This window comes from Petaurus breviceps, unplaced genomic scaffold (genome assembly GCF_028583685.1).
Source record: "Petaurus breviceps papuanus isolate PSGF00001 unplaced genomic scaffold, PetGlider_PUasm1.0 138, whole genome shotgun sequence".
Taxonomy (NCBI): domain Eukaryota; kingdom Metazoa; phylum Chordata; class Mammalia; order Diprotodontia; family Petauridae; genus Petaurus; species Petaurus breviceps.
Genome location: NW_027185694.1, coordinates 9,206,364 through 9,225,102, shown reverse-complemented (window position 1 = coordinate 9,225,102; position 18,739 = coordinate 9,206,364). Strand labels below are relative to the sequence as shown.

At 39.2% G+C, this 18,739-nt stretch overlaps 1 protein-coding gene and 1 pseudogene across 1 annotated transcript in view; one reads left to right on the top strand and one right to left on the bottom strand.

Annotated features, from left to right (window-relative positions):
• The window catches only part of LOC138175163 (guanine nucleotide-binding protein G(q) subunit alpha), a 427,316-nt gene that overhangs the window by 299,154 nt on the left and 109,423 nt on the right, over window positions 1-18,739 (bottom strand). The gene's annotated exons all lie outside the window — the stretch shown is intronic.
• LOC138175167 (large ribosomal subunit protein uL2-like) lies at window positions 9,184-9,998 on the top strand (annotated as a pseudogene).

Below are 18,739 nucleotides of genomic sequence, written 5' to 3'. Positions count from 1 at the left end.
TGGATGGTTGTAATCTTCTCAGGTAAAGCTAGTATGGTAGCATAGCAGGTAGAGAATTGGACTTGGAATGAGGGCAGATTGCAATTTAAATTCTGCCTCAGTCATTGATCATCTGACCCTGGACAGGTCACTTACCCTTTCTTAGCCTTAGTGTCCTTCTCTGTAAAATGGACATAATAACAGTACCTAACTCACAATATTGTGAGGATCACATGAGAGAGAATGCATGAAGCACTTTGCTAGCTATTATTATTAGAGGTTGTTGTTGTTGTTATTGAGTCATTTCAGTTGAATCCAGCTCTTTATGATCCCATTTGGGGTTTTCTTGGCAAAAATACTGGAGTGACTTGTCAATGAACACGTAAGAACATTAATATCCTAGCATATTACTAATTCTCTGCTGGCTTGATATTTCCTTCTCCAGTTCACTTCACAGATGAGGAAACTGAGGGTTAAAGAAAGATGAGACAAATTCCCCAGGATCATACAGTTACTAAGTATCTGAAGGCAGATTTGAACTCAGGAAGATGAGTCCTCCTGACTCTAGGACTGATATTCTAACACTGCATCACCTAGCTACACTATAATTAGAGGGAGCAGTTACTAATGTCATGAGAAGCTAAATCTTTGTGGTAGATGGCGGAGTAGAAGCAGGACCTCTGTGGAGCTCTGGCTTCCACCTTCCCCAATCCATGTAAAAGGGGACTCTAAACAAACTTTGGAGCTGCAGAACCCACAAAATGACATAGAGAAGCTAACCTCCCTCTGAGGACGGCCCAGGAGACCGGCAGGAATCGGCCAGCGCAGTGCTCTGGGAGCAGAGCCCAGGCCCGAGCATGACTCAGAGGCTTTAGCCCCAGGGCGAGCCTTACCAGCCGCTGGCCAGAAGGACTCCAGATCAGCAGCAGCTGTGGCCATTTCCAGAATTATCAACACATAAATGCAAAGGACAAAGTGAGAGGTCAGTGCAGTCTGGACTTTGGGACCCAGTAAGTGGTAGTGCGTGGCTTTTGCCCCCCGGGGCGAGAAGCCGCTGAGACACCAGCACTGCAGCTCCTGGTCTGCAGAGTGTAGGGGGACCAAGCACCAGTCTGAGGAGTAATCGCTCTTGTATTAACCTTCTTGGATCTGGATTGCAGTCTAGAGTGGAGGTCCTGGGGTGTGTGTCCAGCTTGCCAGAGTGTGGGGAGACCTCAGAGAGGGCACCCATCTAATACCTCTGGCAGCTGAGAAAACTCCAGCGTTTGGGACGAAAACTCCCCTGTCTGGTGGCAGAGTCCTACTGTGGCAAAAAGCCCAGGGGTCAAGTGACTGAGGGGCGACATGAACAGGCAAAGGAAACAAAGCAAAGAGAAGAACACAACATTAGACTCCTATTTTGGGAACAAAAAGGAGCAAAGCATGGAACAGGAGGAAGACAGTGAAGTCAGCACTCCTGCACCAAAAGCTTCAAAGGAAAATATAAGCTGGTTACAGGTCATAGAGGACCTTAAGAAGCAGATAAGAGAAGGGGAGGAAAAACTGGGAAGAGAAATGAGAACGATGCAAGAAAATAACGAAATGCGAGTCAACAGCCTGACTGAGGAAAATAATACCTTAAAAAATAGACTAAATCAAATGGCAAAAGAGGCTCAAAAAGGCAATGAGGAGAGAAATGCCTTAAAAAGCAGAATTTGCCAGATGGAAAAAGAATCTCAAAAGCTCAATGAGGAGAATCATTCCCTCAGATTTAGAATGGAACAAAGGGAAGCTAGTGATTTTATGAGAAATCAAGATGCTGTTAAACAGATCCAAACAAATGAAAGAATAGAAGGCAATGTGAAATATCTCATGGGGAAAACCACTGACCTGGAAAATAGATCCAGGAGAGATAATTTAAAAATTACTGGACTACCTGAAAGCCATGATCAAAGAAAGAACCAAGAAATCATCCTCCAATAATTCTCAAGGAAAATTGCCCTGATGTTTTAGAACCTGAAGGCAAAATAGAGGTTGAAAGAATCCACCAATCACCTCCTGAAAAAGATCCCAAAAAGAAAACTCCTAGGAATATTATATCCAGTTTCCAGAATTCCCAGATTAAGGAGAGAATATTATAAGCAGCCAAGAAGAAACAATTTGAATATTATGGAAACAAGATTAGGATAACCCAGGATCTGGCAGCTTCTACACTGAGGGACTGAAGGGCCTGGAATATGATATTTCAGAGGGCAGAGTAGCTGGGATTAAAACCAAGAGTCACCTGCCCAGCAAAACTGAGTATCATGTTTCAGGGGGAAATATAGCCATTCAGTGGAATAGAGGACTTTCAAGCATTCTTAATGAAAAAACCAGAGTTGAAGAAAATATGACATTCAGATACAACAAGCAAGAGAAGCTTGAGAAGGTAAGCATGGAAAATGAATCATAAGGAACTTATCAAAGTTGAACTATTAACATTCCAACATGGAAAAACAATAATTGTAACTGATGAAACTTTTCACAGTATGAAAATAGTTGAAGGAAATATAAATATAAATATATATATGTCTATATCGGAGGGTATATGGGTGTATGAATACATAAATGAATGTGTGTATATATGTTTAGAGGTATACATAGAGGGCTCAGGACCAAGTTAATAAGAAGGGATGATGCTTAAAAGGTAAAATTAAGAGGTGAGAGGAATACAATGAGAGGAGATGGGGAGAGACAGAATGGGGTAAACTATCTCATATAGAAGAGGCAAGGGAAAATGGTTACAATGGAGGGGAAGAATAGGAAGGCAAAAGGAAATGGGTCAAACTTATTCTCACTGAATTTGACTCAGGGAGGGAATGACATACACACTGAATAGGGTATCTCACCCTACAGGAGAGTAGGGGGAAGGGGATGAGAGGGGGGATGCTGGAAGGGAGGGCAGGGTGGGGGGGGGGGGAGGGATGTTAGAAGCACTCACTTTTGAAAAGGGATGGGATCAAAGTAGAGAACAGAACAAGTGGGTGATGGGATAGAGGGAGGAAAATATAGTCAGTCTTTTACAATATATCTACTATGTTAATGTTTTGCATTAGCTACACATGTACAACCTATACTGAACTGCTTATCTTCCCAGTAAGGGTGGGGGACAAGGGAGGATGGGAATGAATCTGGAATTCAAAGTTTTAAGATCAAATGTTCAAAATTATATATATATATATATACATATATTATTATTATTAATACTCTTTAACAATCTTAATAAGATATACAGGCACTGGGTCATAGAGATCTACCATGCCCTACTGGAAAAGTCTTAGGGGGTATGGGAGAAGACATGGGAGAGAGCAGATTGGAGGAGGGGATATCCTGTGGGACTGTTATTCTGGGGCAGTGGGTAGGGGAAAAACGGGGAGAAAATTTATAACTCAAAATCTGGTGGAAATGAATGAATCAGAAGTTAATAAAGCATTTGAAAAATGGAAAAATAAATAAAGCATTTTAAAAATGAAAAAAAGATAAATTTCTGTGGTACTGTGCAATGCACAACATGGACAAACAAATTTCTCAGCAAGTCAAGAAATGCTTTTGCTATTATTTACTATTTGCTAAAACATTAGAAAGGCGATGACTGAAGTCGTCTCTCTTTCAAGGTTAATCTGTCAGGACTTTTTTTTCTGCTGTTACTCTTTATAGTGAGCTGCCTAAAAATAATTATCTTTTGAAAGAGACTGATAGGGGAGCAGTAAGGGAATTGAACTGCTATTGCAAGAGAACAAGTAATGTTCTAATTAACCCTTCAAAGAAGCAGTGGGCTACATACATAATGCAGGAAGTGTCACTCTAACAAATAAAGATAAGGGGAAAAGTTAGGCATGTTTTGTGTTTGGTCAGAATGAGAGCACAGAATCATACTTGCTGAAAGATCATGCTATGGAGAGAAGGGGTGGCTGATTTTACTTTCTATGTTTGGCAGCTGATCTAAAAGGACATTAGAAGTTCTATTATCCATGAAACACCTGAAGATCTGAAGACCAGGTCATCTGCACGTCAGGCTTTAGATAGCTAAATATAAAAGCCAAATTGGATACAAGTCAAATTTTCCAAAAGCAAAGAGTGAGATTATATATGCCTGTGTGTATGTATGCATACACACATACATATATACATACAAACACAATACATATAGCACACACATACACACATATAACAGGTGGCACAGTGGATAGAGTGCCTGACCTGGAGTCAGGAAGAATCATCTTTCTAGTCCAAATCTGGCATCAGATTCTTACTAGCTGTGTGGCCCTGGACAAGTCATTTAACCCACTTTGCCTCAGTTTCCTCATCTGTAAAATGACCCAGAAAAGGAAATGGCAAACCACTCCAGAACCTTTGCCAAGAAAACCCCAAATGGGGTCATGAAGAGTCAGACATGACTGAAAAATGACGGAAAAAATGAAGACACACACATTTGTATACACAAACTCTTTACCACTTCAAAGCAAAAATGATGCCTATGAACATTCAAATCCTAGCATATTACTAATTCTCTGCTGAAGATTTTTACCACCAGCATGTTCCCTTAAACTTAACCATTCTCAAATCATTTGGCTCTCACTTCCCAAAAAGAGCAAACTTTAAGCTTCAGACCACCAGTAAGAGTGAAACTCTTACCACTTACGAAAAGACAAGAAAGTCTTTTTTATGGCTGTTGTTAAATATATAGAGCACTTAGAAGACAGGGAAATAGAAAGGCCCTTACTCTTTAAGGGCTGACTTGCACAGAAGAGAGCTTATTAATTCACAAATAATAGCTGCTGTTTAACATAGAAAAAGGAAAACCTATCTGGAGGTATCAAATAATGGCATGAACAATTTCTTCAGCATGTTAAATGTCAGTGTGTAACTTATTTTTCAATTTAAACTCCGTCCTTCCAATTTGTTTTGCTTAACCTCCATATATTCCCACCACATTGAAAGGTCTGACAACCAGCAACAAGAATATTTAGGTGCCCCCATCAAATCTCTTCCTTCTCCTCCTCCCTCTTCCTTCCCAACTACTTCAGACACACTCTAATGGTTAAATTGAGACATCAGTCTGAATAAAATTTTAATAGAAAAGATTCTTTTTTACACACTCTTCAGGTAAGTGATGCCTGAAAACACTGCTTTCTAATATAACAAACGGAATGTTGCATAATTATAATGACTAAGTTTGGCCTCTGAGAAGAAATGAGAAAATGTAACTCCCTCCTTTCTTTGCAGGAGTGGGAGACTCTTGTCAGTCAACTAGCACTTATTATTACTATGTTCTAAGCACCGTGCTAGGTGCTAAGGACACATAAAAAAGGTAAAAGATAGTCTTACTAGTCTAATGGAACTCAAGTATGCAGACATTGTGCAAATACTTTCAGATTCAGTTTTTGTATTGGTTAGTTTTGTTGAAGGGCTCTCCTCCTTCCCCCCACCTCTCTTTTGGATTCTTTGTTACAAGGGATAGCTCACTGGGTAGAATAGTGGAAAGGAATATGCTGTATTCAGAAATTATATAAAAATGATATCAATACAAATTTAAAATCTAAAAGAAAAGAAAATATTGCTTTCTTTCTGAAAAGAGGATACACTCTTTCCATTGAAGAATGCTACCTAGAAATTTATAACTATGGGGAGGAAGGCCGGGGGTGGGGAGTAAAGCTCCAGTTTTAGTACTAAATTTGTTCCTGTAAAAGAAGGAACTGTACAAGGCCATATTGATGCTTTTTTTATTTTTGGCCTGCTTGCACATGTTATGATTTCCTACCACTTAACTGATAAAAAGGAACTGAAATCAATTACCCTTTTAATTTAGGGCCAGCCTCTTGCCTTGCTCAATGGCCCATGGAATTGGTCCAAGGAAAGAGGAAAAAGAAGAGGGGGACACCCAATCTAACACCAAAACCTGTCAAGAGTTCTCAAATTCTTTGCTTCATCTGAGATACTGTGACCCAAAGAATGTAGTGGACCCAAAAAAGGGACTAGCACAGCATTGGCCCTAGGGATTCTTCCTCAACTGATCTGAGTACATATACCCTCCTACAGTGATGTGAACAAACGTCCCATGCTTGTAAAAGGATGTTGGTTGGCAAAGGAGATTTTGGCAGAAAGAGGAGATGATAGCAATTGTGTTTATGGGCAAGCTTTTCCCAAAAAAAGCTCCACATTCAATGGGAAGGGGGGAAATGACTATGCAACAGCATCTAATGAAAGTTGTGCATCATGCAGGCTATATAAAGACTTGAACTAATAAAGAAAATAATTGAGAAGCAAAGGGTGCAATGCATATCATTATAACAAATAACAACAAGAAGATGGAAACAATGAATCATTATGCTTTGCAAAGTCAAGTAACATCCCCAGTTACAGAATTAAATCCTGGCAGGAGGTTAAACTATCATTATTATAGAATCAGACACTCAATGGCATGTAGATTTTATAGCTTGGGACCCTGACTGTTTACTAACCTTACAATGGCACCAGAAATATTAATTTGTACTGCCTTCTCTTCTATTTCATAGAATCATAGAGCTAGAACTGGAAGGAACCTTAGAGTCCATCTAATCCAACCTCCTCATTTCACAGATGGGGAAACTGATATCCAAAGGGGTTAACTAATTGACCAAAGTCACAGAGGCAGCAAGACACAAGACCAGGATTTGAACAAGTGGAGTCCTATGATTCAATTCCATTGCCCTTTCAAGTACATCAAGCTATATTCCAAAACATATCTCTTACCCAGCTATAAATTCAAAATCATCCATTAGCCTAAATAATGTTATTAATATTATCTTACCATGCCACATTAGATGAGACTGATAATATGACCAAAATTAATAAGTACAAGGTCTGATACTCTCAGTAAGTTACTTTTCCCAAAAAAGGGTCATCCTTGGTCATGCTTCAACATTAAAAGGTGTTTACTGAGGATCTGTAATAAGTGCCTATGGGGAACATGAATATGGAACTTTGTAGAGTGTCCCATTATCCAAAATGCCAAAGCAGTACTTGACTTAGGGAAAGGAAACAGTACTGCATCATCTTGACATTTGGCCATGTTGTTATGCATTCTCTCTCTCTTCTTCAGATCACTGTCCATTGGCTTGTTACCAAGAGGTTAAAGCACACAGTGTTCACAAAAGCCTATCTGTGGCCCATTTCGGACCATGAGTTTGAGGTTTGGAGCACCTACTCAGAACTCTAATCACCACTGTGGGGAAGGTGAGTTAAGAGACCCTCCAAAGACTTCTCCTAGATAGAAGAAAATATATACCTTATATCAAAAAATTCACTATCAATCAGTTATCAAAAGTGGAATGGGTTGTCTCAAGAGGAGGTGGGTTCCCTCTCCTTTAAATCTGGAGATCTTGTAGCAGACGCAGGATAATCACTGATGGGTAATGTTACCGTGGATAAGGCTTGAAGTAAATGGGTAGAGAGAGGTCCCTCATAGTTGTCATAGAATCAGAATTTAAACACTGGGAGGGAACCTCAAGGACAGATTCAAATTGTGTAACTCTGTGACTTGAAAGAGAGAAAGGCTTTTAATGAGAAGAGAAAAAGTAATTGTATTTTATGGAGAGAGAAGATCATAAGCAGAGGTACAAAGGCAGGAAAACACATGAGATGGTTGGGGAACAGCAAGCAGCTAGGTGCAGTTGGAGTCTAAGTCTAAGTGAAATAATGTAGTGGGAAATAAATCTAAACAGGCAGATTCACAGACCTTTAAACTTAGTAGCCTTCTTCTCCATTATCTCTTCCATGTAGCTATCAAAATAATATTCCTAACTGTTACTTTCTTGCCTCAAATACTTTCAATAACTCTGAAGTGCCTCCAGAATAAAATCCAAACTGCTCACACAAGCATCTAATATAATCTACCTCCCTGGCCTTATTTCACATTATTATTTCAGCTTCATAAATGCTAGTCAAACTGGTTTTCTAGTTGTGTGCAGAATTCTTACTACATCTCCCTTCTCTTTACTGATACACCAGCAGTCATGCCCCATTCCTGGAATAATACTCCATCCTCATCTCTGCCTATCAGAATCCTTGTCTCTTTTCAAAGCTCAGTCATGGTTCTACTTCCTCTGTGAATCTATCACTCCCAGCTCTTTATGTTTTCTCCCTGCTCAAATTACAAGAATTGCAGATCACTCATATCTCCTTTCCCCAGGTAAGCTGTAACCTCCTTGAAGGCAGAGATTGTTTAGATTTTTGCATCTGAATGTCTGGGATCTTGTATGGGGCCTCACACCCAGTGGCTACTTACTAAATCTTTGTTGAATTATGATGCTAAACTTAGAATAGAAGGTCTCTGTGAGTGTTCTTTGTACTTGACTCCCCAGTGCCTAGCACAAAGAGAAATCAAGAGGAGATGTCTATTGGTGGACCAAGTAGCTGAATAAAGCAAACTGGAATTGAGAAAGGATGGAACTGGAAATTCAGATTTGGAAGTAATATGCACATAGCTGAAAATGAAAACTTGTGAATGGAGCCATATCTGCCTTCATGAAGCTAAATATACCTGTAAGGCAATGAACAAATGAGGACAGGCATTCCCCCCAGCCCTGACTGCTGACCATGATTTAAAGGTCGACATCTGTGGCATCAGTAGATAATGGGAGCCAGACAGGTGGAGAAAATAAAGATTCCACTGAGAGTTGGAATTATGGCTGTGACCTTGGCTGTCACTAGCAACACAGCAGTACACTTCCACTTGTCTGATTCTCAAGCACATTGCCATCTCCATTTCTTCCCTCCTTGTCCCAGAATGCAAAGAGAAGAGAGTATGGCAGCTGTATGAACTGCTAGCTGCTGAAGCAGAATGCAAATCTCCAAGAGGAGTTGCTGAGAGCATCCCTTTACTGTAAAGGTGTTATGGGACCACATTTTGGGTGTTCCTCTTCCTTGACTAATTTCATCGTGGTAAATTTCTGAATTGTGAACCTTCTCTGTGGAGTGGGTTATTTTTGCACCTGAATGTGAGCAAGCTGGCAGCAGCCCAATCTCCCTTCACCAAGTGAAAGCTTCGTAGAGATGACAGTGATGTACGTAGTAGGCACCATTCTGAGCTGCTCCATTTCAATGTTTAGTGAGAAGAAAGACATATACTCTTCCTCAGTCACAAGACTCTCACAGTTAGAAGGATGGTGAGCTCTTTCTAGCAAGTACAGAGTCAGACCGCGCAAGATGGGGCGAGTGATCCGTGGACAGAGGAAGGGTGCCAGCTCCGTCTTCCGTGCCCACGTGAAGCACAGGAAAGGGGCCGCCAAGCTTCGGGCTGTCGACTTTGCCGAGAGGCATGGCTACATTAAGGTATTGTAAAGGACATAATCCATGATCCAGGCCGAGGGGTTCCTCTTGCAAAAGTAGCTTTTCAGGATCCTTACCGATTTAAAAAGGGGACAGAGTTGTTCATTGCTGCGGAAGGCATCCACACTGGCCAGTTTATGTACTGTGGTAAGAAAGCTCAGCTCAACATTGGCAATGTCCTCCCAGTTGGTACTATGCCTGAAGGGACCATAGTGTGTTGTCTTGAAGAAAAGCCTGGGGACCAGGGTAAGGTTGCCTGGGCATCCGGAAACTATGCCACAGTGATTTCCCACAATCCTGAAACCAAGAAAACACGAGTGAAGCTACCTTCAGGCTCTAAGAAAGTGATCTCCTCTGCTAACAGAGCTATGGTTAGTGTTGCTGGAGGAGGTCGTATTGATAAACCCATCCTTAAGGCAGGTCGTGCCTATCACAAATACAAGGCCAAGAGAAACTGCTGGCCTCATGTCCAGGGTGTGGCCATGAATCCTGTGGAACATCCCTTTGGAGGAGGTAATCACCAGCACATTGGAAAACCATCCACCATTTGAAGAGATGCCCCAGCTGGAAGAAAGGTCGGTCTCATCGCTGCCCGGCGTACTGGTCAACTCCAGGGTACCAAGACTGTACAGGAGAAGGAGAACTAAAGTACAGAATCCTGACAATAAAAATTATTTTGGAAAAAAAAAGAAGGATGGTGAGAAAAAACATCAGAGTATTGTGACGAGGAGGCCTTAGGTTCAGGAGACTTGAGTTCAAATCTAGACACCAACAATGGGCAAGTCATTCAATTCAATTCAACCAATGTTTTAAGTGCCTCTGATTGTGCAAAGGGCTGTGTCAGGCACCAGGGACCAAGACACACATTCCAGGACCTTCTATTCTACTGGAATAGGGATGGTGGGGAGACATATGCAAAGATCATTACGAGTAATTCCCTATTGAAGACATTCCTTCTACCATTCCAAATGTTTTCTCATTCATGTTATTAATTGTGAACTCATCCCCAAGATCAGGCAAAGAATGCAAATCAGTGTAGTAAAATGAGAAGGACAGATTCTGTAGTCAGAACCTGGGTTCAAACGTACCTCTGATACCTACCACCTGTGTGACCATGGGTAAATTAATCTCTCTGGTCTACAGTTTCCTTAACTATAAAATGATAGGATTGGACTAGATGGTCTCTGAGTTTTAGATATATGATCCAATGATCTCTGAAAAGCAAACAAGCTCTCAAATTAAATGCTGCCTTGAAGATGGATTATCTTGTAGCTGTATATAGAAGATCTGCCATAACAGACCTTCTGCATACTCCTAAGACTTCAGCTATCACCTTGATGTAGACTACTCTCAATTCTCTAGCCCCAACCTTCTTCTTGAGCTCCTGTCCACATTTCCAAGAGTCTGATGGGCAGCTCCAGCATCCAGGAGAATGTCACTAAACTCAACAAGCTAAAAATCACAGTAATCATATCTCTATGACATCAATACAACTAGTTCTCTCCTCCTGCCTTTACTATTTTTGTTAAATGTCAAAAACCTTGTAGTGACATTATTCAAAACCTTAAACTAGTCTTGTGCTTCCTACTAAACTGGAAGTTCCTTGAGGACAGATACTTTCTTGTTCATTTTTATACCTCCAGGGTCTTGAAAATAAAGGCACTTGAAAAAAATTGTTGAATTATAGTAAAAAAAAAAAAAAGCCACAAAGTGATTTCCCCCACATTGTAGAAAAGATCAGAAAGTGAATAGGAATGACTCACATTTGTATAGTGTTACAAAGGTTTACAGAGGATATTCCTCACAATCCTGTGAGTAGTAAAGATGCTATTATGCCCATTTTTTAGATGAAGGAACATTGAGTGTCAGACAGGTAAAGTGAATTGCTCAACTAAAGTCATATAATTAGTAAGCAGAAGCTAGATTCAAACCCAGGTCTTAAATTAAAGAATTACTGCTCTTTCCATGATTCCGTAAGTACTTTTTCTATAATAAAGTGAAGGCAGATTTTTAAAAAATTTAAATCCCACCCTGTATTTTTCACCATTGGGTTCTGCTTACTCCCTCTGGGTTTGTTTATCTGGATATTTTTATATATGAAATCTAGGTCAAGGTGCCCTCCAAATGTTCCTCATGTGGCTTTTCTTGAAAGCTCAAAATGAGCCTTAAATTTGTTAAGAGGAAAAAAAAATGTTCACACTATGGAGTAAGCATTTTAAGTAGTGTTTAATTACCTAGGTTAGGTAAGCTGCATACGTAGGAAATAAAATGGAAACTGGATCCCTTTAGGAAAAAAAATGGTTGCCCTAGGTAATCCATAGATGATCTAATTAAAATTTTGCTCACAATCCAACAACAAAGTTCATAATAAACTGTGAAATAGAAACAAAAGAAAATACATTTAAAAAGATCCATAACCTAGGAGTCGTGCTGAATTTCTCACTATCCTTCAACTCACCCTCCCCCATATCCAAGCTGTTACCATGACTATTGATTTCATTTTTCCAGCATCTCTCAAATATGCCCCCTTCTCACCTGATACTGCCACTATTCTAATGCAGGCCCTTATCTCATCTGGATTACAGAAATAGCCTGCTGGTGGGTCTGCCTGCATAAGTCTCTCCCCATTCCAATCCATTCACAGTCAGCCATTACAGTGATAAACGCGTAACCAATCATATCACTTGCTCTCCCCCCAACACACACACACACACACACACACACAATAAACTCCAGTGACACCCTACTGCTTCCATGAGCAAATATAAAATGATATGTTTAGCATTCAAAGCCCCTCCTAACCTAGCTCCATCCCACCTTTCCAATCTTCTTATACCTTACTCCACAATACATACTCTTAGATCCAGTGACACTGGCCCCCTGGCTGTTCCGTCTTTGGGCCCCTGGCATTTTAAGGACTGTCCTTTGCCACTTTGTGTTTCCTAAGCACCCTTCATGGCACCTGGCACATAGCAGGTGCTTTAAAAATGTTTATTGATTGATTATTAACTGAATTGAAAGATAAGCAAAAGCCTGACACTAATTGGAGATAACATTGCTTGAGAGTAACACTCTCCTTCAAAAATTGTCATCATTTCGGTAGTAGTCATATCTGAACTGTATCAACAGTGCAAAATACTTAACCTGAAACAAGAAGACTAGATCTTTAAATAAAACAGAAAAGCTAGCAAACTTACAGATTTTCTTTAAAAAAAATTAGAAGAACTCAGGTAAAGGAAAAGTTGCTTTCTAATCAATACAAAGGAGATGATCAGCTAAGAAAGTGGAAGAATCCAACAGATGAACCATGTACAGAGTGCAACAACAATGTCACAGTGGATAGAGTGTTGGGCTTGGAGTCTGGAAGATCCAGGTTCAAATCCTGCCTCCAATGTTAGCTGTGTAAACCTGGGCAATTTATGTAATCTCTGTCTGCCTTTATTTCTTCATCTGTACAATGCAGATAATAATAGTACCTCACAGGTTCATTATGAGGATCAAGCAATATAACATAAGCAAAGTGCTTTGCAAACATAGATAAATTATGTATAAAGTTAATATATTATAAAATATATAAATGATAATATAAATCTATTATATATGTATATCATACATAAATAATAATAAATATAAATACTCCATATGAATGCTAGCCATGATAATGATGATGACGATGACTATCCTGCTGCCCAGAATTACACTAAAGGAGATGAAAACAGTAAAAACTAAATAAAATCACAAAACCTTTTATAAACATTGGTTATTTGTCTAGAAAACTAGAGATTTCTGTGGAATCATAAGGTAACTGAAATGTCTTTACTGATAATCTACTTACTAAAGAGAGAGGAAAACTTGCACAATATACCTAAATATAATCTAAAAACACAATATCCTTTTTGCTGCAAAAGGTGTTGAAAATAAAGAAGGCAAAACACATTTAGGTTGGTAGTTTACTATTGTTTTCAAAATACTGAATGAATTGGATTTTGCCCTGAGATTTTCAATTAATAATTCACTCTAAGGTAGAGGGAAAGTGAGAAGAGGAAGAACATTACCTCCGAAGTATCCATGATTTACATGTAAAACATCTTTAAAGGTTCCAGTACCTATGAAGACCACAAAAGAATTATCTGAGCAAGATACATGACAGTCAGAGAAGGGCAATGATGTAATATTGCTCAGATTTTTTGCAGCTCAGATTCAGCAGAATCTGCTGGATATGACAAGACAACTAATATTTTTCATCTATCACCAAAAAATTCAGATATTAAAAGCAGTACTGAGAACTTAAAAGTCAGAAAGGCCCACTAATGGTCACCCAAACCAAAAGGCATGCACAGGACGTTACAGCCTAAAATTCAAAGACCTAGTAGTATACTCGACACACAAGATTTTGGTAGTTTTATGCTTCTAATGGTATTTTCTCATGTCACTTGTTAAATGATTTGTTGAATAGTTTGTTGGTGTCTTACATAGTCTTTCAATAACAAAAGAAAAAATCTCTATTCGCTACCCCATACACAAAAATTCCATGGTTTTTCACAGCTTGAATGCTTATGGAAAGTCCCTAAAAGAAAAAAAAAAACTTAACCTTCCTACCAAAAACTAGAATGTCCACAGTTATACCACAAGGTAATCATTAATACTACAGAATCAAGAAAATATCTTGAATTATACAGAAAGGGCACTAGCATGGGCATCTTTCCCAAGCCCAGAAGACAATTCTCTATAATGAAGTACAGGCAGTGTTGAAAATCATTAATATTAAACTGATGAAGCGATTTCATTGTAATGGGAATGCAAATTTGAAAGATCTTCCCTGCCCCTAGGCTAAAGTGCACCTGAAGCCTGGGGTGGGAGGCTTGTTTTTCAGTAGATACTTCTTGATTGGCCAGTGAGTCAATAAGGTTGTTACATTCTCTGAGCCAGGAGAAGGCTATATAAGCCCTGATGTGTAGCTTTGTTTTGGGGGCTCACTTTGAGAAGTGTTCTGTGATTTGATCTGGATTCTGGGAAGCCGTTGTCCAGAGCTCCCCCAGCTTTGAAAAACCCAGATGTTGAAACCCAGATGTTGACCGGGTATGGATGTAATGGCTGGACAGTTTGGAAAGCTGTCTACTTGATCTGTTTCTGTCTTGATAATTCTGCCTGTATATTCTGAAGTTCGGGGTGCTGACCTTTTTCCCCTGAACAAGGTTAAACGATATATGTCTGACTGATTAAAGTAAGCTTGTTAACCTATTTTGAGTTGCTTTCCTTTAACAAAGCAGATCCAAGAACCTGTATGGGCAGCAAACCCTGAGGATACTTGGGGTGCTTGCTGCTACATTCATATATCTTAACATGTCTTTGAAATCTTCAACCCCACTGGAATCCTTATCTCACCTTCAGTATCTTACAACTGATATCTTCATATTTTTTAAACAGATTAACTGAAACTTCCCATATAAACCAGTATTAATAGTTCTCTCTTAATCTCTCCCTCTCTGATCTCTTATCACTTTCCCTCTCTCTCCCTTTCTTTTCTCTTTTTCCTCCTCCCAAAAAGATCTCCCTATCCATATGACTAAGTCCAATAGCTTATTAACCCACCCTAATTTTTTTTTTTACCCACTCTAATTTTTAAGCCCAGTCCTTAGGATCTTCAATTCTGGTACTTTGAACTGATAACTCCATTGATATTTCTTGGACTTATTTCCTGTGTTTTCTTTTCTGTTCACTCTTGGCACTTCCCTTGATCAGGTCTTTTTTTCTGAATTATATTCTGTACTTTTCTTCATATCATACTACTTTCCTAAAATCTTGTTTCTCTCTTGTCAGTGATGAATGCTTTCACTGAGGTTATATCAGTTCCTTGACCAGTTCAAAAACCTTTACTGGATTGCCAGTATCCTTCACTCCACAGAATGCAGCTATGTCTTTCCTTATCATGAACCTCTCCCTTCCCACTATGGTCTCCTCATTTCCCACCAGATTTGGGCTTCTTTGGAACTCTCCATCATGACTCATCATTGGGAAATCTCATTATGCCACAAGAGGGAATCTGCCTGGTACTCAACATCCCATCAGTACTCTCTGCCACTCTGACTGGACCTTTGACTGGAAGGCAGGGCCATGGGCTTGCCTGTTGTCTTCTCCAGCTCAATTGTAAGCTCCTCCAAGGCAGGAAACGTATTTGGTTTTTTTCTTATATTTGTATCCCTGGCACATGGAGGTGTTTAATAAATGTTTATTGCCTGACCCCTCTACCTGTATAAGAGCTTTACTCACTCCCTTGGCTTCTATACTGACTCCTTTACTTGTTTCTGTGCCTTCCCTCACAATTTCCTCCTTTCCTACATAGACCCCTGTTCCCTGTCCAAAAAGATCTTTCTCCTTTAAAGCCTTGATAAGAGGCTAACTCCTAAAGTAAATCATTTTTTAATTTCATCATGAAAAGCACAGTCATGAACCAGTTTCTATCTGTATTCAACCATGTATCTATGTAACTTCTTGGATGTTTTGTTATGTTAGTATGTTGAATTGCATGGACAGAGTTGGTACTATATCTTACCTATAGAGTTCTATCTCTACTGCAGGGCATTTGTACAAAGTATGCTATAAAACAGTAAGTGAATTTTAAGCAAATGTACCAGAATTCTACATGTAAATGAATGTTGTCCTTTAAACAAGTGAACTTGGGGAACTTATTTTCAATTATTCGACCAGCTTTTTTTTTTTCAAAATTGCCTTCAGAGACACACTAGAAAACAAATTCCATCCCTTTGGAGTCACATCTTGTTTTGTGATCTAAAACAATATTATCCAAAGGTGATCCACCTTACCAGGCGTGACACTAAACTTCAGCTGTTTAACAAAAGGCATTTTGATATGATGAGTATCTCCTACTGAAGAGAATATCCCAATAAACATGCCCCAGACTCAGAAGGCATTTCCAAAGTAGAGTTCCAAATGTGAATATGTATACTTTCTCAAAATCTTTTCTTTGACAAGATAAAAACTTAACTTGGATAGACAATCTCCAATGAATATATTTTTCAAAAAAGTCTCATTACTTCAATGTCAATTTATATTCTGCCCCAAGTACCTAGGGGCAGCACAGCATATTAGATATAGATTTAGAAAACCTGGGCTAATTGTGAGACCATGAACAAAATCACTTAAATTCTCTTTTTTTCATTACAAGTCAGTTTGCAAGTCAGATAAGGTTCATCAAGCACTTTGTGAACTTCAAAGTACTCTACACATTTGTTTATTATCCTTTATGTACTCTCAAAGGTTAACTAAACTGAACTCATGATTTAACTATTAAATTTAATCAAACTATTGCTATACCTGGTCAAATGTATCCAACTATACTTTGTTATTTCTCTCTGTCTCTCTCTCTGTTTCTCTCTCCCTCCTTCTCCCTCCCTCTCTCTCCCCATATATGCCTACTGGTTTCTCTAGTTTTCTTCCAGCCTCAGCTAAAATTGCAGCTTCTGCAAGAAGCCTTTCCTGATCTCCTTTATTGCTAGTACCTTCCCTCTGAGATTATCTCCAAATTGTCCTGTCCACATCTTGTTTGTACACAGTCATTTGGATGTCATTTCCTTCCAATAGATTGAAGTCAGAGACTGTGCTTGTATCCCCAGTGCTCAGCACAATGTCTAGCACATAGTAAGTGCTTAATAAGTCCTTGTTGACTTGACTAAGGGGAGACAGAAGAAATTTCTTCAAATATCCAGCTTGCCATATGGAAAATGCAGAAAGCTAACTTGTTCTTTATTATTTCAGAAGCAGCTGTAGGACTAATGGGTCATGGAGAAGCAGATTTTGCATTAGTAAAAGGAAGAATTTTGCAAAACATTACATCTGTCCAACAAAGAATGAGATGCTTCATAAAGCATTTTTGAATAAATTTCAGGGGTTCTATGAATTTGAATGGTAACAAAAATGTACACTTATTTTCACTGACTTCTAAATGATGTTTAATATTTGTGACATTTAAAAGTTCAAGAGACACGCTTTCTGGTTTATTAACCATTTAACTAATAATGCCAGCACTTTTGTAAAAAGAAGTCAGTGGCACTCCTGAATGTCAAGAACAATCATGGTGGCAGGCTCAGGAGTTAGATGTCCTTGGAAGAGTGTTCCTGAGAGTGGCAATCAACTCTGGCTGGTTAACAATTAATGGGAGAATGAATATTACAATAAGGAGCTGGATCTATTCTAATGACCTTTGATTATGTCATTTACTTTTAAGTTACCCCCAGCTTTGGGCAATGTATCCAAAGAATTTATTCCCCCCTCCCCCCAAACCTGAGTAGAAGTTTGGGTGGGGTCTGAAAAAGACTGAGGAGAGTTAATTTAATCTGATTACCAATAATGTCCTTCAAGAGACTGAACTTTGAAATGAGGACTATAGAAAAAGGGGAACTCTGGATCTCCTCAAATCATTGATTATTAATAATAAGTTCTCTCACATTCCCTTCAATTATGAATGTAAGCATCAAACTACAATAGTATTAAACTTAACCAAACTACCAAAGGAGTCTATGATACATAAAAGGTTAAGAATCCCTGATGTTAGAAGGACCTCAGGGTCTTTCTATGTAAAATGAAAGAATTGGCCCAGATGTTCTCTAAAGTCCTGACTTTTCTAGATCCTCTGACGCTTTAATCCCAGCAACAGGAGGGAGCTTGGACTAATAACGACCTTGAGGTTCTCTTCTAGGTTAACATAATTCTATGAACTGAAAACTGGGAAAGAAGGCAGAGGCAGTGGACGACATTATCCATCAGGTTTAAGAGGTCCATCCAACTGCATCAAGATAAAGTAACCTTAACTTACAAAGTTTCCTAAATTATATTTTCTTCTACATTCCTAATACTTCTACAATATATATGTCTAATACAAAGCTTATTCAGTGATGGGGGAGAGGGTATATCAATCAAATCTGGGTTGATTATCCATCTGTTTGACCTGATATCACAGCCCCACCTTCATCACATGTACAAAGGATTACTGGAGGCAGTGCCTGCTCATTAGAATAGGCTGCAGGCCCCAGAACCTTGGATATGAGAACTCATAGGCAGTGTGAGCTCATACATATGACCGGTAATTCCTCCCTGTCTGACTCTTTGGCTCCAGCTTCACAGTATCACTTCCTGGATCTCTCTTGTCAGAACACCCTGCCCTCAACCCTTAGTCCCCCTCCCACAGATGGATCTCCTTGGCAACACTCAGTTTTCAGAAAGACTAGCCTTAGCTCAAACTGTCCTCTATAAACCACTACTCCTGGTGGTCATATATATCTGTGTGTCATCATCCCCTGCAAAGGTGGCAACAGGCAGATAAAACTTTAGTGTTTCCAAATTCCTATTTGTTAAGAAGTTATGAAGAGAGAAGCTTTGTCAGTATTTGCATACTAGATTTATCTATGTTCCAGAA